Raw genomic sequence first — 25,152 nt, forward strand, 5'->3', positions numbered from 1 at the left:
AAATCATGGTCAAACCTAGGATTTGACCAAGATTCAAATGGGCATAAAAATTAAAAAAAAATGAAAAACCAATGCACATAGTCATCTGATGTCATCTAGTAATTAAGTATTCAATTAAGTTGATAAACAATGTCTAGACATATTCAAACCAGAAAATTTATGTATCAAGCTACCCCTAACCCCAAACTCTATCTTATGAAGTCTAGCATGAAGAGAAGTACGTGGTTTTTTGGTTTCAAACATGGAAATTTCAAAAACCCTCTCAAGATCGAGCTTCATTTTGGAGTGACTACGAAGGATACATGCTTAATTTTTCCTATTCATGTTTTAAACTTGTTTAAATCATGGTCAAACCTAGGATTTGACCAAGATTCAAATGGGCATAAAAATTAAAAAAAACAATAAAATGAAAAACCAATGCACATAGTCATCTTATGTCATCTAGTAAGCATTCAACTAAGTTGATAAACAAGGTCTAGACATATTCAAACCAGAAAATTCATGTATCAAGCTACCCCTATCCCCAAACTCTGTCTTATGAAGTCAAGCATGAAGAGAAGTACGCGGTTTTTTGGTTTCAAACATGGAAATTTCAAAAACCCTCCCAAAAGCTACATTTTGGAGTGACTAAGAATGATACATGCTTAATTTTTCATATTCATGTTTTAAACTTGTTTAAATCATGGTCAAACCTAGGATTTGACCAAGATTCAAATGGGCATAAAAATTCAAAATAAATCAAAATAAATGAAAAACCAAGGCACATAGTCTTCTTATGTCATATAGTAAGCATTCAATTAAGTTGATAAACAATGTCTAGACATATTCAAACCAGAAAAATCAAGTATCTAGCTACCCCTAACCCTAAACTCTGTCTTATGAAGTCAAGGCATGCATGAAGAGAAGTGGTTTTTGGTTTCAAACATGGAAATTTCAAAAACCCTACCAAGATCTACATTTTGGAGTGACTAAGAAGGATATATGCTTATTTTTTCATATTCATGTTTTAAACTTGTTTAAATCATGGCCAAACCTAGGATTTGACCAAGATTCAAATGGGCATAAAAATTCAGAAAAAACAAAAAATAGAAAATCAAGGCACATAGTATTCTTATGTCACATAGTAAGCATTCAATTAAGTTGATAGACAAGGTCTAGATATATTCAAACCAGAGAAATCATGTGTCTACCCCCTAACCCTAATCTCTGTCTCATGAAGTCAAGCATGAAGATATGTGGTTTTTGGCCGGTTTCAAACATGGAAATTTCAAAAACCCTCCCAAGAGCTTCATTTTGGAGTGACTAAGAAGGATATATGCTTAATTTTCATATTCATGTTTTCAACTTGTTTAAATCATGGTCAAACCTAGGATTTGACCAAGATTCAAATGGGCTTAAAAATAAAAAAAACAATAAAATGAAAAACCAATGCACATAGTCATCTTATGTCATCTAGTAAGCATTCAATTAAGTTGATAAACAAGGTCTAGACATATTCAAACCAGAAAATTCATGTATCAAGCTACCCTTATCCCGAAACTCTGTCTTATGAAGTCAAGCATGAAGAGAAGTACGCGGTTTTTTGGTTTCAAACATGGAAATTTCAAAATCCCTCTCAAGAGCTTCATTTTGGAGTGACTACGAAGGATACATGTTTAATTTTTCATATTCATGTTTTAAACTTGTTTAAATCATGGTCAAACCTAGGATTTGACCAAGATTCAAATGGCAAAATTAAAAAAAATGAAAAATCAAGGCACATAGTCTTCTTATGTCATATAGTAAGCATTCAATTAAGTTGATAAACAATATAGTCTTCTTATGTCATATAGTAAGCATTCAATTAAGTTGATAAACAAGCTCTAGACATATTCAAACCAGAAAAATCATGTATCTACCCCCTATATATCCCTAAACCCTGACTTATGAAGTCAAGCATGAAGAGAAGTGGTTTTTGGTTTCAATCATGGAAATTTCAAAAACCCTCCCAAGAGCTTCATTTTGGAGTGACTAATTAAGAAGCATACATGCTTACCTTTTCATATTCATGTTTTAAACTTGTTCAAATCTAGGTCAACAAACCTAGGATTTGTTGACGAAGAATCAAATGGGTATAAAAAAATTAAAACCAAGGTCTGCTCATGTCATATAGTGAGCATTCAATTAAATTGATAAACAAGGTCTAGACATATTAAAACTAGCAGGAAAATCATGTATCTATATACCCCCTAACCCTAAACTATGTCTTATGAAGTCAAGCATGCATGAAGAGAAGTGGTTTTTGGTTTTCAAGAGCATGGAAATTTCAAAACCCCTCCCAAGAGCTACATATTGGAGTGACTAAGAAGGATAGATGCTTAATTTTTCATATTCATGTTTTAAACTTGATTAAATCATGGTCAAACCTAGGATTTGACCAAGATTCAAATGGGCATAAAAATTAAAAAAAAATGAAAAACCAATGCACATAGTCATCTGATGTCATCTAGTAATTAAGTATTCAATTAAGTTGATAAACAATGTCTAGACATATTCAAACCAGAAAATTTATGTATCAAGCTACCCCTAACCCCAAACTCTATCTTATGAAGTCTAGCATGAAGAGAAGTACGTGGTTTTTTGGTTTCAAACATGGAAATTTCAAAAACCCTCTCAAGATCGAGCTTCATTTTGGAGTGACTACGAAGGATACATGCTTAATTTTTCCTATTCATGTTTTAAGCTTGTTTAAATCATGGTCAAACCTAGGATTTGACCAAGATTCAAATGGGCATAAAAATTAAAAAAAACAATAAAATGAAAAACCAATGCACATAGTCATCTTATGTCATCTAGTAAGCATTCAACTAAGTTGATAAACAAGGTCTAGACATATTCAAACCAGAAAATTCATGTATCAAGCTACCCCTATCCCCAAACTCTGTCTTATGAAGTCAAGCATGAAGAGAAGTACGCGGTTTTTTGGTTTCAAACATGGAAATTTCAAAAACCCTCCCAAAAGCTACATTTTGGAGTGACTAAGAATGATACATGCTTAATTTTTCATATTCATGTTTTAAACTTGTTTAAATCATGGTCAAACCTAGGATTTGACCAAGATTCAAATGGGCATAAAAATTCAAAATAAATCAAAATAAATGAAAAACCAAGGCACATAGTCTTCTTATGTCATATAGTAAGCATTCAATTAAGTTGATAAACAATGTCTAGACATATTCAAACCAGAAAAATCAAGTATCTAGCTACCCCTAACCCTAAACTCTGTCTTATGAAGTCAAGGCATGCATGAAGAGAAGTGGTTTTTGGTTTCAAACATGGAAATTTCAAAAACCCTACCAAGATCTACATTTTGGAGTGACTAAGAAGGATATATGCTTATTTTTTCATATTCATGTTTTAAACTTGTTTAAATCATGGCCAAACCTAGGATTTGACCAAGATTCAAATGGGCATAAAAATTCAGAAAAACAAAAAATGGAAAATCAAGGCACATAGTATTCTTATGTCACATAGTAAGCATTCAATTAAGTTGATAAACAATGTCTAGACATATTCAAACCAGAAAATTTATGTATCAAGCTACCCCTAACCCCAAACTCTATCTTATGAAGTCTAGCATGAAGAGAAGTACATGGTTTTTTGGTTCAAACATGGAAATTTCAAAAACCCTCTCAAGATCGAGCTTCATTTTGGAGTGACTACGAAGGATACATGCTTAATTTTTCCTATTCATGTTTTAAACTTGTTTAAATCATGGTCAAACCTAGGATTTGACCAAGATTCAAATGGGCATAAAAATTAAAAAAAAACAATAAAATGAAAAACCAATGCACATAGTCATCTAGTAAGCATTCAACTAAGTTGATAAACAAGGTCTATACATATTCAAACCAGAAAATTCATGTATCAAGCTACCCCTATCCCCAAACTCTGTCTTATGAAGTCAAGCATGAAGAGAAGTACGCGGTTTTTTGGTTTCAAACATGGAAATTTCAAAAACCCTCCCAAAAGCTACATTTTGGAGTGACTAAGAATGATACATGCTTAATTTTTCATATTCATGTTCTAAACTTGTTTAAATCATGGTCAAACCTAGGATTTGACCAAGATTCAAATGGGCATAAAAATTCAAAATAAATCAAAATAAATGAAAAACCAAGGCACATAGTCTTCTTATGTCATATAGTAAGCATTCAGTTAAGTTGATAAACAATGTCTAGACATATTCAAACCAGAAAAATCAAGTATCTAGCTACCCCTAACCCTAAACTCTGTCTTATGAAGTCAAGGCATGCATGAAGAGAAGTGGTTTTTGGTTTCAAACATGGAAATTTCAAAAACCCTACCAAGATCTACATTTTGGAGTGACTAAGAAGGATATATGCTTATTTTTTCATATTCATGTTTTAAACTTGTTTAAATCATGGCCAAACCTAGGATTTGACCAAGATTCAAATGGGCATAAAAATTCAGAAAAAACAAAAAATGGAAAATCAAGGCACATAGTATTCTTATGTCACATAGTAAGCATTCAATTAAGTTGATAGACAAGGTCTAGATATATTCAAACCAGAGAAATCATGTGTCTACCCCCTAACCCTAATCTCTGTCTCATGAAGTCAAGCATGAAGATATGTGGTTTTTGGCCGGTTTCAAACATGGAAATTTCAAAAACCCTCCCAAGAGCTTCATTTTGGAGTGACTAAGAAGGATATATGCTTAATTTTCATATTCATGTTTTCAACTTGTTTAAATCATGGTCAAACCTAGGATTTGACCAAGATTCAAATGGGCTTAAAAATAAAAAGAAACAATAAAATGAAAAACCAATGCACATAGTCATCTTATGTCATCTAGTAAGCATTCAATTAAGTTGATAAACAAGGTCTAGACATATTCAAACCAGAAAATTCATGTATCAAGCTACCCTTATCCCGAAACTCTGTCTTATGAAGTCAAGCATGAAGAGAAGTACGCGGTTTTTTGGTTTCAAACATGGAAATTTCAAAAACCCTCTCAAGAGCTTCATTTTGGAGTGACTACGAAGGATACATGTTTAATTTTTCATATTCATGTTTTAAACTTGTTTAAATCATGGTCAAACCTAGGATTTGACCAAGATTCAAATGGCAAAATTTAAAAAAAAATGAAAAATCAAGGCACATAGTCTTCTTATGTCATATAGTAAGCATTCAATTAAGTTGATAAACAATATAGTCTTCTTATGTCATATAGTAAGCATTCAATTAAGTTGATAAACAAGCTCTAGACATATTCAAACCAGAAAAATCATGTATCTACCCCCTATATATCCCTAAACCCTGACTTATGAAGTCAAGCATGAAGAGAAGTGGTTTTTGGTTTCAATCATGGAAATTTCAAAAACCCTCCCAAGAGCTTCATTTTGGAGTGTCTAATTAAGAAGCATACATGCTTACCTTTTCATATTCATGTTTTAAACTTGTTCAAATCTAGGTCAACAAACCTAGGATTTGTTGACGAAGAATCAAATGGGTATAAAAAAATTAAAACCAAGGTCTGCTCATGTCATATAGTGAGCATTCAATTAAATTGATAAACAAGGTCTAGACATATTAAAACTAGCAGGAAAATCATGTATCTATATACCCCCTAACCCTAAACTATGTCTTATGAAGTCAAGCATGCATGAAGAGAAGTGGTTTTTGGTTTTCAAGAGCATGGAAATTTCAAAACCCCTCCCAAGAGCTACATATTGGAGTGACTAAGAAGGATAGATGCTTAATTTTTCATATTCATGTTTTAAACTTGATTAAATCATGGTCAAACCTAGGATTTGACCAAGATTCAAATGGGCATAAAAATTAAAAAAAAAATGAAAAACCAATGCACATAGTCATCTGATGTCATCTAGTAATTAAGTATTCAATTAAGTTGATAAACAATGTCTAGACATATTCAAACCAGAAAATTTATGTATCAAGCTACCCCTAACCCCAAACTCTATCTTATGAAGTCTAGCATGAAGAGAAGTACGTGGCTTTTTGGTTTCAAACATGGAAATTTCAAAAACCCTCTCAAGATCGAGCTTCATTTTGGAGTGACTACGAAGGATACATGCTTAATTTTTCCTATTCATGTTTTAAGCTTGTTTAAATCATGGTCAAACCTAGGATTTGACCAAGATTCAAATGGGCATAAAAATTAAAAAAAACAATAAAATGAAAAACCAATGCACATAGTCATCTTATGTCATCTAGTAAGCATTCAACTAAGTTGATAAACAAGGTCTAGACATATTCAAACCAGAAAATTCATGTATCAAGCTACCCCTATCCCCAAACTCTGTCTTATGAAGTCAAGCATGAAGAGAAGTACGCGGTTTTTTGGTTTCAAACATGGAAATTTCAAAAACCCTCCCAAAAGCTACATTTTGGAGTGACTAAGAATGATACATGCTTAATTTTTCATATTCATGTTTTAAACTTGTTTAAATCATGGTCAAACCTAGGATTTGACCAAGATTCAAATGGGCATAAAAATTCAAAATAAATCAAAATAAATGAAAAACCAAGGCACATAGTCTTCTTATGTCATATAGTAAGCATTCAATTAAGTTGATAAACAATGTCTAGACATATTCAAACCAGAAAAATCAAGTATCTAGCTACCCCTAACCCTAAACTCTGTCTTATGAAGTCAAGGCATGCATGAAGAGAAGTGGTTTTTGGTTTCAAACATGGAAATTTCAAAAACCCTACCAAGATCTACATTTTGGAGTGACTAAGAAGGATATATGCTTATTTTTTCATATTCATGTTTTAAACTTGTTTAAATCATGGCCAAACCTAGGATTTGACCAAGATTCAAATGGGCATAAAAATTCAGAAAAACAAAAAATGGAAAATCAAGGCACATAGTATTCTTATGTCACATAGTAAGCATTCAATTAAGTTGATAAACAATGTCTAGACATATTCAAACCAGAAAATTTATGTATCAAGCTACCCCTAACCCCAAACTCTATCTTATGAAGTCTAGCATGAAGAGAAGTACATGGTTTTTTGGTTCAAACATGGAAATTTCAAAAACCCTCTCAAGATCGAGCTTCATTTTGGAGTGACTACGAAGGATACATGCTTAATTTTTCCTATTCATGTTTTAAACTTGTTTAAATCATGGTCAAACCTAGGATTTGACCAAGATTCAAATGGGCATAAAAATTAAAAAAAACAATAAAATGAAAAACCAATGCACATAGTCATCTTATGTCATCTAGTAAGCATTCAACTAAGTTGATAAACAAGGTCTAGACATATTCAAACCAGAAAATTCATGTATCAAGCTACCCCTATCCCCAAACTCTGTCTTATGAAGTCAAGCATGAAGAGAAGTACGCGGTTTTTTGGTTTCAAACATGGAAATTTCAAAAAACCCTCCCAAAAGCTACATTTTGGAGTGACTAAGAATGATACATGCTTAATTTTTCATATTCATGTTTTAAACTTGTTTAAATCATGGTCAAACCTAGGATTTGACCAAGATTCAAATGGGCATAAAAATTCAAAATAAATCAAAATAAATGAAAAACCAAGGCACATAGTCTTCTTATGTCATATAGTAAGCATTCAATTAAGTTGATAAACAATGTCTAGACATATTCAAACCAGAAAAATCAAGTATCTAGCTACCCCTAACCCTAAACTCTGTCTTATGAAGTCAAGGCATGCATGAAGAGAAGTGGTTTTTGGTTTCAAACATGGAAATTTCAAAAACCCTACCAAGATCTACATTTTGGAGTGACTAAGAAGGATATATGCTTATTTTTTCATATTCATGTTTTAAACTTGTTTAAATCATGGCCAAACCTAGGATTTGACCAAGATTCAAATGGGCATAAAAATTCAGAAAAAACAAAAAATGGAAAATCAAGGCACATAGTATTCTTATGTCACATAGTAAGCATTCAATTAAGTTGATAGACAAGGTCTAGATATATTCAAACCAGAGAAATCATGTGTCTACCCCCTAACCCTAATCTCTGTCTCATGAAGTCAAGCATGAAGATATGTGGTTTTTGGCCGGTTTCAAACATGGAAATTTCAAAAACCCTCCCAAGAGCTTCATTTTGGAGTGACTAAGAAGGATATATGCTTAATTTTCATATTCATGTTTTCAACTTGTTTAAATCATGGTCAAACCTAGGATTTGACCAAGATTCAAATGGGCTTAAATATAAAAAAAAACAATAAAATGAAAAACCAATGCACATAGTCATCTTATGTCATCTAGTAAGCATTCAATTAAGTTGCACTACAAGAATAACACCCATGTAGCAATGCATAATCAGCAACGCTGTAAATATTTGTTGCGAAATTTTATATTAGATACAGATGACATGCGTTGTAGGATAATGTGTTGTCCATTATAATGATATTGCAACCGCGGTACAAAATAAATATAAGCCCAGCCCACTAAGCACGATTCCCTTGGGTTAAGTACGAACGCATGCAGCAACTTCCATCCCACTCCTCCCGTCCCCAAACCTCCAGCCGCCTCTCTCTGCTTGCCTAGGGCGCCTCTCGATCGCTGATGAATAGGGCACGCTCGACGACGATTATTGGTGGCCGGTGATGTGGTGCAGATAGTCTCGTGCAGCGAAGATTGGTTTTGGTTACTGCGTGATGCGGACGTTTGCCGGAGAGCCGCGGCGGCGAGTCGGAGAAAAGGGACGATGCGGCGCAACCGCACGACATAGGTTTGGGCATGAAGTGCGATATATCCTTTTCCCGTCAGATTCATCTCTCCTTTTACCATGTCTTGCAGACTTGCAGCGCAGACGGCAGTAGCACTAGATGGCACATCAAGAAACCTCAAGTGGGCGCGAATCAGAAGTAGCCTGCGGCAGGACGACCTTGCAGGTGCTAATTCCTTCACCTTTGATGATTATACCACATCAAAAACTGCTCCATCTCATGCAATGTTTCAACTTAAACGTTTGCTTGCAATGACCGATCTGTTTTTATGCAGAGTATTAATATCTTAGATCTCATGGTTTAACTAAAGTGTCAAGGAAAGTTACCTGCTGAATGCGTATGAGTTCATTTCAGGATGTGTAGCTCAAGGAATGCCTATTAAACAGACCGCTGCTAGGACTGCTTGCAATGATTTTAACCTTTAATAGACAAATGCAAATGGGCGGTCAGGCTTTGTATCTGCTCCAAGGTAACCAGAGAAGATCTTTTAGACGTATGTGCTCTTTTCTGTCAATTCGGTCTTGCCCCTTTCAGTTGTATCTGGAACATATAAGTAATCTATTTTGTTTTTGATTTCTTGTGCTAGATCTTCATGCCTCTGGTCCCAATTTTTTGTGGTGTCATATAGTGTACTTAATATTTCTTTGACTGTACCACCCAAGGGAATTGATTATGTCTCATTGAAGATAATATTTAATTATCCAAGCTTTTCCTTGTCCTATTTTTATAGGATTTCATTTTGGATATAGCTTCAGACTATACCAGGACAAACTATTTATGTGTTTTGTTTAACTTGTCCATGCTAGTACTGAATATTTAGTTTAACTGCTCCATTCTTGTAGTGAAATATTATGCTTAGCTGTTGGTAGTTTTGCTGGGTGCCATGAACAGAGTTTGCTTAGAATCACTTTTTTTTTGCTTTAGAAGAGATTGCTTCACATAATATACAGCTCTCTCGGAGTTAGACTCGCCCTGTGGAAACCAAAAAGATTTTCAGGCAACATGAGTCCGTGTTAGTAGTTTCTCTTATCCCTTTTACTTAGATTTATTACAAGTTGTTTTGTTAAGTGGACTTGTATTTGTCCCGTGAAAGAGTTTTCACTTTTCACACTCCTACACACTTCCATTTCCCTGAATCCGCTACTATGTATGTTCTTCTACTTATGCCTATCACATTAATTGTCTGGCTTTGTGATACCATGATTGACGATTCTACTAGTTAATTAAGAAGTTTGATCTGTTGTCAGAGGGACAATCTAGCTTATTAATAGATTTTGATATTCTATTTGATTGATTTGTTAAGCTCCCATCAGGTTATTTCGTATCCAGATTTCGTTTTGTATTTCCATATGTCTGGTAACCAGTGTGGTTTGTTGGTATGATGAGATATTTTGACTGCACATAGTAGCAAAATACGGCTTACATCCTTGCTTAGTATTGTCTACTATACATTGTCGGTTGCCACTTTGATGCTGAAAACATTTTTTTTTTTGTATTTGCAGGTTCCATACATCAGCAGGACTTGCTCCGTTTGGATATAAGCTCTAAACACGCATGTTAGGGAAATATTACGACTGATATAGGACTTGGTAGATTATCATGTATTGATGGAAGATGGTGAATGTAACTGTATACTTTATATGTAGGACTAGGTAGAATATTATATTCTGATGCTACATTGTAAATTGTCTACTCTTCAAATACTCTTCATGTATGAGAGATTTTAATAATAAATATTAAATCCTTTGTCACACAACGCATTTATATTCTTTGATTTCTGTGATGTGGTATGTCATGTCTAAATAATGTTCTTTCCCTCAGAAAAATGCCATCAACAATTCTCAACCCGTGTGAAATAGTATCTTTTCCAAAATATATTTTTCACTTCGTGTGGGATCACTCTACCAACGCATATGATTGTTGCTTGAAATCTGTAGCTATTTTGCAACGCATATCTCATTGGTTACCAATGCACCTATATCCGTTGGTAAAGTAGCTAGCAACGCCCAAAAATGCAACACATTTTTATCCGTTGGTAAAGTAGCTAGCAACGCCCATATGTGCATTTAGATACGCATAAATGCGTTGCTGTAGGAGGGGTCCTCTTGTAGTGTTGATAAACAAGGTCTAGACATATTCAAACCAGAAAATTCATGTATCAAGCTACCCTTATCCCGAAACTCTGTCTTATGAAGTCAAGCATGAAGAGAAGTACGCGGTTTTTTGGTTTCAAACATGGAAATTTCAAAAACCCTCTCAAGAGCTTCATTTTGGAGTGACTACGAAGGATACATGTTTAATTTTTCATATTCATGTTTTAAACTTGTTTAAATCATGGTCAAACCTAGGATTTGACCAAGATTCAAATGGCAAAATTTAAAAAAAAATGAAAAATCAAGGCACATAGTCTTCTTATGTCATATAGTAAGCATTCAATTAAGTTGATAAACAATATAGTCTTCTTATGTCATATAGTAAGCATTCAATTAAGTTGATAAACAAGCTCTAGACATATTCAAACCAGAAAAATCATGTATCTACCCCCTATATATCCCTAAACCCTGACTTATGAAGTCAAGCATGAAGAGAAGTGGTTTTTGGTTTCAATCATGGAAATTTCAAAAACCCTCCCAAGAGCTTCATTTTGGAGTGACTAATTAAGAAGCATACATGCTTACCTTTTCATATTCATGTTTTAAACTTGTTCAAATCTAGGTCAACAAACCTAGGATTTGTTGACGAAGAATCAAATGGGTATAAAAAAATTAAAACCAAGGTCTGCTCATGTCATATAGTGAGCATTCAATTAAATTGATAAACAAGGTCTAGACATATTAAAACTAGCAGGAAAATCATGTATCTATATACCCCCTAACCCTAAACTATGTCTTATGAAGTCAAGCATGCATGAAGAGAAGTGGTTTTTGGTTTTCAAGAGCATGGAAATTTCAAAACCCCTCCCAAGAGCTACATATTGGAGTGACTAAGAAGGATAGATGCTTAATTTTTCATATTCATGTTTTAAACTTGATTAAATCATGGTCAAACCTAGGATTTGACCAAGATTCAAATGGGCATAAAAATTTAAAAAAAATGAAAAACCAATGCACATAGTCATCTGATGTCATCTAGTAATTAAGTATTCAATTAAGTTGATAAACAATGTCTAGACATATTCAAACCAGAAAATTTATGTATCAAGCTACCCCTAACCCCAAACTCTATCTTATGAAGTCTAGCATGAAGAGAAGTACGTGGTTTTTTGGTTTCAAACATGGAAATTTCAAAAACCCTCTCAAGATCGAGCTTCATTTTGGAGTGACTACGAAGGATACATGCTTAATTTTTCCTATTCATGTTTTAAACTTGTTTAAATCATGGTCAAACCTAGGATTTGACCAAGATTCAAATGGGCATAAAAATTAAAAAAAACAATAAAATGAAAAACCAATGCACATAGTCATCTTATGTCATCTAGTAAGCATTCAACTAAGTTGATAAACAAGGTCTAGACATATTCAAACCAGAAAATTCATGTATCAAGCTACCCCTATCGCCAAACTCTGTCTTATGAAGTCAAGCATGAAGAGAAGTACGCGGTTTTTTGGTTTCAAACATGGAAATTTCAAAAACCCTCCCAAAAGCTACATTTTGGAGTGACTAAGAATGATACATGCTTAATTTTTCATATTCATGTTTTAAACTTGTTTAAATCATGGTCAAACCTAGGATTTGACCAAGATTCAAATGGGCATAAAAATTCAAAATAAATCAAAATAAATGAAAAACCAAGGCACATAGTCTTCTTATGTCATATAGTAAGCATTCAATTAAGTTGATAAACAATGTCTAGACATATTCAAACCAGAAAAATCAAGTATCTAGCTACCCCTAACCCTAAACTCTGTCTTATGAAGTCAAGGCATGCATGAAGAGAAGTGGTTTTTGGTTTCAAACATGGAAATTTCAAAAACCCTACCAAGATCTACATTTTGGAGTGACTAAGAAGGATATATGCTTATTTTTTCATATTCATGTTTTAAACTTGTTTAAATCATGGCCAAACCTAGGATTTGACCAAGATTCAAATGGGCATAAAAATTCAGAAAAACAAAAAATGGAAAATCAAGGCACATAGTATTCTTATGTCACATAGTAAGCATTCAATTAAGTTGATAAACAATGTCTAGACATATTCAAACCAGAAAATTTATGTATCAAGCTACCCCTAACCCCAAACTCTATCTTATGAAGTCTAGCATGAAGAGAAGTACATGGTTTTTTGGTTCAAACATGGAAATTTCAAAAACCCTCTCAAGATCGAGCTTCATTTTGGAGTGACTATGAAGGATACATGCTTAATTTTTCATATTCATTTTTTAAACTTGTTTAAATCATGGTCAAACCTAGGATTTGACCCAGATTCAAATGGGCATAAAAATAAAAATAAAAATAAAATGAAAAACCAATGCACATAGTCATCTTATGTCATCTAGTAAGCATTCAATTAAGTTGATAAACAAGGTCTAGACATATTTAAACCAGAAAATTCATGTATCAAGCTACCCCTATCCCCAAACTCTGTCTTATGAAGTCAAGCATTGAGAGAAGTACGCAGTTTTTTGGTTTCAAACATGGAAATTTAAAAAACGCTCTCAAGAGCTTCATTTTGGAGTGACTACGAAGGATACATGCTTAATTTTTCATATTCATGTTTTGAACTTGTTTAAATCATGGTCAAACCTAGGATTTGGCCAAGATTCAAATGGGAAAAATTGAAAAAAAAATCAAGGCACATAGTCTTCTTATGTCATATACTAAGCAATCAATTAAGTTGATAAACAAGGTCTAGACATATTCAAACCAGAGAAATCATGTATCTACCCCCTAACCCTAAACTCTATCTCATGAAGTCAAGCGCATGCATGAAGATATATCGTTTTTGGTTTCAAACATTGAAATTTCAAAAACCCTCCCAAGAGCTTCATTTCGAAGTGATTAATTAAGAAGCATACATGCATGCTTACTTTTTCATATTCATGTTTTAAACATATTCAAATCTTGGTGAAACCTAGGATTTGACCAAGATTCAAATGGGTATAAAAATTAAAAAAAAACAAAAAAGGTCTTCTTATGTTATATAGTACGCATTCAATTAAGTTGATAAACAAGGTCTAGACATATTCAAACAAGAAAATTCATGCATGTATCTACACACTAACCCTAAACTCTGTTTCATGAAGTCAAGCATGAAGATATGTGGTTTTTGGTTTCGAATATGGAAATTCAAAAACCCTCCCAAGAGCTTCATTTTGAAGTGACTAAGAAGCATACATGCTTACTTTTTCATATTCATGTTTTTAACTTATTCAAATCTTGGTGGAACCAAGGATTTGACCAAGATTCAAATGGGTATAAAAATTCAAAAAAAAACAAGGTATTCTTATCTTATATAGTAAGCATTCAATTAAGTTGATAAACAAGGTCTACACATATTCAAACCAGGAAAATCATGTATCTACCCCCTAACCCTAAACTCTGTCTTATGAAGTCAAGCATGCATGAAGAGAAGTGGTTTTTGGTTTCAAGCATGGAAATTTCAAAAACCCTCCCAAGAGCTTCATTTTGGAGTGACTAAGAAGCATACTTACGTGCTTACTTTTTCATATTCATGTTTTAAACTTGTTCAAATCTTGGTTAAACCTATGATTTGACCAAGATTCAAATGGGTATAAAAAATGAAAACCAAGGTCTTCTTATGTCATATAGTAAGCATTCAATTAAGTTGACAAACAAGGTCTAGATATATTCAAACCAGAAAAATCATGTATCAAGCTACCCCTAACCCCTAACTCTGTCTTATGAAGTCAAGCATGAAGATCAGTACGTGGTTTTTTGGTTTCAAACATGGAAATTTCAAAAACCCTCTCAAGATCGAGCTTCATTTTGGAGTGACTACGAAGGATACATGCTTACTTTTTCATATTTAGGTTTTAAACTTGTTTAAATCATGGTCAAACCTAGGATTTTACCAAGATTCAAATGGGCATAAAATAAAAAATATGTCTAGACCTTGTTTATGAACTTTTGGGAGGTTTTTGAAATTTCCATGTTTGAAACCCAAAACCACTTCTCTTCATGCTTAACTACACAAGACAGAGTTTAGGGATAGGGGTAGATACATGATTTTTCTTGTTTGAATATGTCTAGGCCTTGTTTATCAACTTAAATGCTTACTATATGACATAAGAAAACTATGTGCTTTGGTTTTTCAATTTTCTGATTTTTTTTGGAATTTTGATGCAAATTTGAATCTTGTAAAATCCTAGGTTTGACTAAGATTTAAACAAGTATAAACATGAAAATGAAAAGGGAAGAATGTATCCTTCTTAGTCACTCTAAAATGATGTTTTTGGGAGTTTTTTGAAATTTCCATGTTTGAAACCCAAAACCATGCACTTCTCTTCATGCTTGACTTCATAAGACAGAGTTTAGGGGTTAGGGGGTAGATACATGATTTGTCTAGTTTGAATATGTCTAGACCTTGTTTATCAATGTTAATGTTTACTATATGACATAAGAAGACTATGTGCTTTGGTTTTTCATTTTTCTGTTTATTTTATTTTATGCCCATTTGAATCTTGGTCAAATCCTAGATTTGACCAGGATTTAAACAAGTTTAAAACATGAAAATGAAAACGTAAGCCTTGATCCTTCTTAGTCACTCTAAAATGAAGCTTTTGGGATGTTCTTGAAATTTCCATGTTTGAAACCCAAAACGACTTCTCTTCATGCTAGACTTCATAAGATCGACAGGGGGTAGATACATGATTTGTCTGGTTTGGATATATCTAGACCTTGTTTATCAACTTGAATGCTTACGATATGACACAAGAAGACTATGTGCTTTTGTTTTTCATTTTTCTGATTTTTTTTAAATTTGTGCCCATTTGTATCTTAGACAAATCCTAGGTTTGACAATGATTTAAACAAGTTTAAAATATGAAAATGCAAAGGTAAGCATGGATCCTTCTTAGTCACTCTAAAATGAAGCTTTTTTTATATTTCCATGTTTGAAACACAAAACCACTTCTCTTCATGCTTGACTTAATAAGACAGAGTTTAGGGGTTAGGGGTATAGATACATGATTTGTCTAGTTTGAATATTTATAGACCTTGTTTATCAACTTGAATGCTTACTATATGACATAAGAAAATTATGTGCCTTGGTTTTTCATTTTTCTGATTTTTTTAAATTTTGATGCCCATTTGAATCTTGGTCAAATCCTAGGATTGACCAAGATTTAAACGTACAAGTTTAAAACATGAAAATGAAAAGGGGAGCATGTATCCTTCTTTGTCACTCTAAAATGAAGTTTTTGGGAGGTTTTTGAAATTTCCATGTTTGAAACCCAAAACCACTTCTCTTCATGCTTGACTTCATAAGACATAGTTTAGGGGTTAGAGGGTAGATACATTATTTGTATGGTTTGAATATGTCTAGACCTTGTTTATCAACTGTAATGCTTACTATATGACATAACAAGACTATGTGCTTTGGTTTTTCATTTTTTTGTTTTTTTTTTGAATTTTCTGCCCATTTGAATCTTGATCAAATCCTAGGTTTGACCAAGATTTAGACAAGTTTAACACGTGAAAACGAATAAGTAAGCTTGATAATCGCATTTGTTGACTCATTTAACTAGGTAATCCCATTTGTTGACTATCTGTTGACCATCCACTTGAGGTGAAACTGAGTACGGAGTATATTGCACTAGCCAGTATTAGTACTCAAGGGGAAAACTGAGCACACAAAAAATGCTAAATTTCCAGGGTTAGACTCGAGTACGCGTGTTGCGGTGCAGAAGTGGAAGACGTGCAATTGTTGACGCGTAGACGCGGGTCGCGGTGCAGAATTCGAAGACGTGCAATCGTGGACTCGTGTCGCGTTGCAGAAGCCCAAGACGTGCAGACGATCAATGGTGGATGCGTAGGACGCGGGTTGCATTAACCACCCCTCGCCTTTATAGACGCCTCCTCGCACTCTCTCTGTCTCTCTCACTAGCTCATGCAACGCCTCCTCTCACGTCCCATCATCATCTTCTCCAAAGAGAAAACCCCCTCCCCCTCTCCGCCGGCGAGATGATGTGCAAGGAGAATGCGAATCCCATCGTCCATGACGCCGTCGGCTCCAAGCGCGACGCCTCCCACTTCGATGCCGTCCCCTCAACGGCCATCGCCGCCACCGGTGGCGGTCGGATCCCGCCGGGATGGGACCCCTATGAGGAGGTGCCGTACATCCCGCATCCGAACCCCTACGACACCTGCATGGACGACACATGGAACGAGGTAACTGTGGTTTGCTCCCTTTTTTTGTTCCCCATTCCTCTTTGAACCCTATTTTTGCTGGTTCCCTAGTAACTATTAGTGCCGATCTGTAGATGGATGAGTATTGGGTTAATATTTGCGCCGATTTTATTCCATTTTGCTTTGACCCCTTCTTGATTTCGTCGAAGATTTGGAGTTCGGCCGTTCGGTTAATTTATGCAAGTAATAATGAGATCTCAATCAGTTAATTTATGCAAGTAATCATGGGATCTCAATCAGTTATTTTATGCACGAATCAAAAGATATCAACCGTTTAATTTTACAAATAATCTGAAATCTGTTCAAATTCAGATCTGGAATCTGTTTCTTTGCCTATGATGAATCGTTGGGCACAAATTTTTACAGAGTGGGTTCAGCGAACCATTGCTGTGTACAAATCTGTTGTGCATGAGCTTTGGTTCGCTAACACCATCCCTGTAGACATATAATCGTCTCCACTCTAACTGAGGCTGGCTCTGTTTTTCCTTACTTTGTTATCATGCACGTTAGACATCGTTGCAACTCCTTCACTCAAGTTCCAGTTTGATATGGATCAGGTGTCTGGCAGCGATGTCGGCAGCGACGACGAGGACCATGACACCAAGACTCGCCAGGTGCTACGGAGGCTGCAGGTCGGCCAGTACGTCTCCTACCTCAACGTCGCCAAGGGTGTCTACAGGTGCCCCTTCTGCACTAGGAGACTCGGCGGCACTGACTTCAACTGCCTCCTCACGCATGCCGAGAACATCGGCAACACCAACCCCAAGGTCGGCGTGTCGGTGAACCCCCACTCCTTCCGCGCCAAGCACATGGCGCTCGGCATGCACCTCCGCAGCATCCAGCGGGTGGAGATTTCCGCCGGGCGCATGCCTCCGCTCAAGCCCAAGGCTCCCAAGGGGAGCAACAAGTGGAGGCAGAGGCAGATGGGGTAGGCGGAGTCCTGGACGTGTGCTGCTGCTGCAAAGCAGCTTCTATTTTGTTGTTAGCTAGGGAACCCTTGTTGTTATGTTGTTAGTATGATGGTGTTGTGAAGAACCTCGAACCTGTTACTATGTTGGCTGCTGTGTATGCGGCTTATTATCTGGGGAGGGATCCCTATTCTACTATATTTTGTTGGCCCTACTATGTTTTCTAGATTTACTATGACTGTGAATTTGGCGTACATTACCCTGGAGATTTGCTTCTAGATTTAACTACATACATATGGACCAGAGGGAGTACTAGATTTGCTGCCATATTGGGCAAACAACGAGGGCCAAAAGGCACAAATAATTGAAGAAAGACAGAAATGCAAGATTCTCTAGATTTGATACTAATTTGGTTGAAAAAGACAAAGAGACATAGGGGGAAAAGGTGCTCTTTTTTTTGAGAGAGAGGGGAAAAGGTGCTCTTAAAAATGCCAATTCGCGCCGAGAGAGACAGAACCCAGCTCCTGCTCACGTACAACCAAACGCGGTCTCGTCATGTCCCACGCGGTCCCTTTCTACTAGCCCCACATGTCAGCACGGAACGGTCAACTAAACGGGAATCCTCCCGTCTGAGCTCCTTCTGCGGGTTACCAATAAGGGCTTGCGATAACTGAGGAAAAACATAAGGCAATCTTATTGACTAATATAGCTGCTTAATTAATAAAAGGATTAGCTACAACGTGCTCAGTTTGCCCATTTATTAAGGTATAAGACTGGCAGGAGAGAAAGTAATCGCTAGTTTCCTCATTTTTCCCATGCATGCTCGCACGATTAAAGCACCTTCCGCACGCGCTGGACTCCTCGTTTCCTTAAACCTCCTCGTTTCTCGGGATAGACCAACAGTTTTTCAGGATCGTGGGTTAATGTGGCCCTCATGCTCCTAGTCCTGTTTAAAGTTCAGAGCGAGGGAGTAAATTAAACATGGCATCTCGTGCATGAAGCTTGACAGATCGATCAGGTTGGCTAGAATAGCAATACAATGCTGCTCATTAGGCTAGCCATAGTGGTAAGTATCATGCATATGATACTACTACATGATACTATCTCTATAGTGGGTACTATCATGGAGTAGTATCATAGTCATGTTATATTTATTGTTTTTTAGAATCTCAATGCAAATTTGTGTACAAGATTTGTTTAGCATTAACTTTTCTCGTTATTTGCGCTATGATATGGTATCTACCTAACTCTAATCTTCTCTCTCCTCTTTAATTAGCTGCCACATCAGCATTTTTGTGGTACTAATCTGCATGATACTAGTTATGATACTAGCACTATGACTAGCCTTAGGCAAATGCATGCCATGTACGATAGTATACATCCAGACATGTTAAGGAAATCGGTAATCATTAACTGCTCGGCCGGCTTGGGAGTAGCGATTAATCGGAATTCAGACGATTAACTAATTTAATCGGTCGGCTATTAACCGGTGCAACCTACACAAATTAGCACTTAAAACAATTTATATAAGAAAAATGAAAAACCAAAGCACACAGTCTTCTTATGTCATATAGTAAGCATTAAACTTGATAAACAAGGTCTAGACGTATTCAAACCAGACAAATCATGTATCTACCCCTAACCCTAAACTCTGTCTTATGAAGTCAAGCATGAAGAGAAGTTGTTTTGGGTTTCAAACATGGAAATTTCAAAAACCCTCCCCAGAGCTACATTTTGGAGTGACTAAGAAGGATAAATGCTTAATTTTTCATATTCATGATTTAAACTTGTTCAAATCTTGGTCAAACATAGGATTTGACCAAGATTCAAATGGGCATAAAAATTCAGAAAAAACAATAAAATGAAAAACCAATGCACATAGTCATCTTATGTCATCTAGTAAGCATTCAATTAAGTTGATAAACAAGGTCTAGACATATTCAAACCAGAAAAATCATGTATCAACAAGCTACCTCTAACCCCAAACTCTGTCTTATGAAGACAAGCATGAAGAGAAGTGTTTTTTGGTTTCAAACATGGAAATTTCAAAAACCCTCCCAAGAGCTACATATTGGAATGACTAAGAAGGATAGATGCTTAATTTTTCATATTCATGTTTTAAACTTGATTAAATCATGGTCAAACCTAGGATTTGACCAAGATTCAAATGGGCATAAAAATTCAAAAAAAATGAAAAACCAATGCACATAGTCATCTTATGTCATCTAGTAATTAAGCATTCAATTAAGTTGATAAACAATGTCTAGACATATTCAAACCAGAAAATTTATGTATCAAGCTACCCCTAACCCCAAACTCTATCTTATGAAGTCTAGCATGAAGAGAAGTACGTGGTTTTGGTTCAAACATGGAAATTTCAAAAACCCTCTCAAGATCGAGCTTCATTTTGGAGTGACTACGAAGGATACATGCTTAATTTTTCATATTCATTTTTTAAACTTGTTTAAATCATGGTCAAACCTAGGATTTGACCAAGATTCAAATGGGCATAAAAATAAAAAAAAACAATAAAATGAAAAACCAATGCACATAGTCATCTTATGTCATCTAGTAAGCATTCAATTAAGTTGATAAACAAGGTCTAGACATATTCAAACCAGAAAATTCATGTATCAAGCTACCCCTATCCCCAAACTCTGTCTTATGAAGTCAAGCATGGAGAGATGTACGCAGTTTTTTGGTTTCAAACATGGAAATTTCAAAAACCCTCTCAAGAGCTTCATTTTGGAGTGACTACGAAGGATACATGCTTAATTTTTCATATTCATGTTTTAAACTTGTTTAAATCATGGTCAAACCTAGGATTTGGCCAAGATTCAAATTGGAAAAATTGAAAAAAAATGAAAAATCAAGGCACATAGTCTTCTTATGTCATATAGTAAGCATTCAATTAAGTTGATAAACAAGGTCTAGACATATTCAAACCAGAGAAATCATGTATCTACCCGCTAACCCTAAACTCTATCTCATGAAGTCAAGCGCATGCATGAAGATATGTCGTTTTTGGTTTCAAACATTGAAATTTCAAAAACCCTCCCAAGAGCTTCATTTCGAAGTGATTAATTAAGAAGCATACATGCATGCTTACTTTTTCATATTCATGTTTTAAACATATTCAAATCTTGGTGAAACCTAGGATTTGACCAAGATTCAAATGGGTATAAAAATTCAAAAAAAAACAAAAAAGGTCTTCTTATGTTATATAGTAGGCATTCAATTAAGTTGATAAACAAGGTCTAGACATATTCAAACAAGAAAAATCATGCATGTATCTACCCCCTAACCCTAAACTCTGTTTCATGAAGTCAAGCATGAAGATATGTGGTTTTTGGTTTTGAATATGGAAATTCAAAAACCCTCCCAAGAGCTTCATTTTGAAGTGACTAAGAAGCATACATGCTTACTTTTTCATATTCATGTTTTTAACTTATTCAAATCTTGGTGGAACCAAGGATTTGACCAAGATTCAAATGGGTATAAAAATTCAAAAAAACAAGGTATTCTTATCTTATATAGTAAGCATTCAATTAAGTTGATAAACAAGGTCTACACATATTCAAACCAGGAAAATCATGTATCTACCCCCTAACCCTAAACTCTATCTTATATATGAAGTCAAGCATGCATGAAGAGAAGTGGTTTTTGGTTTCAAGCATGGAAATTTCAAAAACCCTCCCAAGAGCTTCATTTTGGAGTGACTAAGAAGCATACTTACGTGCTTACTTTTTCATATTCATGTTTTAAACTTGTTCAAATCTTGGTTAAACCTATGATTTGACCAAGATTCAAATGGGTATAAAAAATGAAAACCAAGGTCTTCTTATGTCATATAGTAAGCATTCAATTAAGTTGATAAATAAGGTCTAGACATATTCAAACCAGAAAAATCATGTATCAAGCTACCCCTAACCCCTAACTCTGTCTTATGAAGTCAAGCATGAAGATAAGTACGTGGTTTTTTGGTTTCAAACATGGAAATTTCAAAAACCCTCTCAAGATCGAGCTTCATTTTGGAGTGACTACGAAGGATACATGCTTACTTTTTCATATTCAGGTTTTAAACTTGTTTAAATCATGGTCAAACCTAGGATTTGACCAAGATTCAAATGGGCATAATTAAAAAAAATGAAAAATGAAAAACCAAGGCACATAGTCTTCTTATGTTATATAGTAAGCATTCAATTAAGTTGATAAACCATGTCTAGACATATTCAAACCAGAGAAATCATGTATCTACCCCCTAACCCTAAACTCTGTCTCATGAAGTCAAGCATGATGATATGTGGTTTTTGGTTTCAAACATGGAAATTTCAAAAACCCTCCCAAGAGCTTCATTTTGAAGTGATTAATTAAGAAGCATACATGCATGCTTACTTTTTCATATTCATGTTTTAAACTTATTCAAATCTTGGTGAAACCTAGGATTTGACCAAGATTCAAATCCGTATAAAAATTAAAAAATAAAATAAAAAACAAGGTCTTCTTATGTTATATAGTAAGCATTCAATTAAGTTGATAAATAAGGTCTAGACATATTCAAACCAAAAAAATCATGTATCTACCCCTAACCCTAAGCATGTATCTCGTTGTTTGCGCTATGATACAATATCTACCTATGTTACACTAATCTCCTCTCTCCTACTTAATTAGCTGCCACATCAGCAGTTTTGTGGGACCAATGTGTATGATACTAGCACTATCATGTGGGTACCTAAATCTCGAGTCAAAGTTTGACACGAAACCGATGTGGACTTTATTAATGGTGGAAGGGAGTAACAATCATAAGCACATTATTATTATTGATTGAACAACATTTTATTTGATGTGCCATAAGAAGTTTAGAAACTCCTAGCCCCTGGAGGTGGCGTTTTGGCACACGCGTGCATATGCACCCATTATTGAAAATAATAAAAAAACAATTATATAAATGTTAAAAAAATCTGACATAATTTTTTTGGTATACATTGTGACATCCTATGTTCGTTCATAAGTTTTTGTGGAAAAACAACATTTTGTGTGGTGTGTACAAAAAAGGCAAAAAATTTGCTGTACGTAGTCGTGTTACAGCATCAAAATTTGTCTTTTTTACAGGAAAATTTTAGTTTAGAATTTTTTGACACTTTGAAATGTGGATTCACATAATGGATTCCTCTACCTCGACCCCCTTGGATTCCTGAACAGACTTACAGTACTACTAGTAGGGCCTACTATTTTTTATTATTATTACCTACTGCAGCCAAAATTTAATCTCATCGAGCGGTAAAATTCCCCGCCAACGCCCAAATATCTCGCGCCGCAAAGTTTCAGATCTGCGAATATTTTTTCCCCTCAAAAGAAGGACTGCGAAATTCCCTTTTTCTCCTCTATCGCCCAGCTTCGCCCTAGTTTTGCCCGCAAGCCCTCAGAGAAATCGCCCCTCTTACCTACCTCCCACCTTCACGGCCGCCGCACCGGAAAATCACCGCCGCACTTCGCCGTTCAAGCTGCCACGGCTTCAAACCTCGAGGCTGCCCTATCCGCTTGATCCGCACCTACTCCGGCGTCCATTGCACCGTATCTCTTTCGCCGACTCTATCGACCACCGCACCTGACCAGCTTCGCCGACACCGACGTCCCCGTGCACTGCACATCATCTGCTTCACCGACCTTCTACTTCGGCCGGCGCGCTGAACACTTCATCGACCGCCTACATGTCCTTCTCCGACCCCCCAAGATCTGCTTCCCCGGCACCCACCGCAACAGCAGTCCCCTCGCCGACCTCCACGTCACCCGTAAGAACGCGGAACACGTCTAAATGCCGCCCAGAAATAGGTAACCAGACATCCCTGCGCGTTTTGTTCTGTTAGGAGTATTGCAGCTGACAGTATTTCCGAATTCTTGCTATATTTTTAACTTACAAGTGCTTTCGTTGGTAACCACCTCATCCTTTAGATTTAAACACGACGCATAAGTATTTTTTCCCTGACCTAACCCACCCATTTGCTGAAACTCTACATGGTATCAGAGCCTAGGTTTCCTTCCTGCTAGTGCTAGCCGCCCCAAACAGTACCATACATGTTCTTCCTTTGACCACAAAAACCACCGTTGAGATGTAGAAATCCCGGCGGCGGGAGGCCGCATCAGGTGCTCTGCGTGGGTTGCGGCTATCACACATAGCGATGTGAGTTGTGTGAGATCGGCGGCTGCTCGCGCGGGGACAAAGAAGAGGGTGAAAATCGTTTTGGTTTAGAAAGGAGAGAAGAGGAAGTTAATCCGTGGCAGAGAGATCTGGATCCGTGCGAGGGGGAGATGTTGGAGGCGTGCGGAGTGGGCCGAGCCTTTGAGCGCAGGGCGGAGCCAGAGGTTGGTGCTGGACGTTGACCAGCGCGAGCCGGTCGATGTGGCCAGGTTCGGTCTGCCAGGTTGGCTAGGGCGCGCAGACGAGGCGCCATCCGAGTGGAAGTGAGGAGAAAATGGAGATGTGAGGCTGTGAGGATATGTTGTGATGGAGTTGATGAGGCTGCGGTTGAGTCGTGATGGAGTTGATGAGGCTGCGGCTTAGTAGTGATGGTGATGGTTGTGGATATGTCCAGGGGAAAGGCATGCGTGCCTGAGGTGAGACTGGTTGAGGCCTGACCGGGGGATAGGCCTCGGAGCATGAGGAGTGGATGGTTGAGGCAGGAGTTGGCTGGGGGTTTGGGGGAGAGACGGAAGAGCTCAGGGGCCGCGCCGGGGAGAAGAGAGGCTGAGGACATTGAGGCGAGTGTGGATGGTTCTGCGGAACTTGTGTGGTGAGGCAGCCGGGGTTGTTGAGGACGTGTATGGTTAGGAGTTGTGCCTATCCCAGATGGTTGAAGCTGGATGTCTTCGCTGCTGATGAAGAGATGAATCGAGATGACAAGATGATGGAAAGTGCAATGCTGTCATGTATCCTAGGAGTTATGCTGAAAGTTCATTACTCGTCGTTGTCATATGTGTCATGTTGTTGTTGCAAGATGGCCATGGTTGTTTACCCATGATCATCTTGAGGGGGTGTGTTGGACCATGAGTGAGTTTAGTAGTAGCGCTGTAGTAATATTGTATCCAGTGTGAGGCCCATAGGGGCCCATGTCCAGTGGTATTGTAACCCTAACTCAGATGAT

The 25,152-nt window shown here is 36.3% G+C and overlaps 1 long non-coding RNA gene across 1 annotated transcript; it reads left to right on the forward strand.

The window, feature by feature from the left end:
* The first annotated feature begins 8,627 nt into the window (after positions 1-8,627).
* Positions 8,628-10,449, forward strand: LOC127311776 (uncharacterized). Its single transcript, XR_007857866.1, has 3 exons — positions 8,628-8,900; positions 9,090-9,204; positions 10,238-10,449. It is a non-coding gene; the product is annotated as an uncharacterized lncRNA (long non-coding RNA).
* The last annotated feature ends 14,703 nt before the right edge of the window (positions 10,450-25,152 follow it).

The sequence above is a fragment of the Lolium perenne genome, chromosome 7 (assembly GCF_019359855.2).
Source record: "Lolium perenne isolate Kyuss_39 chromosome 7, Kyuss_2.0, whole genome shotgun sequence".
Classification (NCBI taxonomy): Eukaryota; Viridiplantae; Streptophyta; class Magnoliopsida; order Poales; family Poaceae; genus Lolium; species Lolium perenne.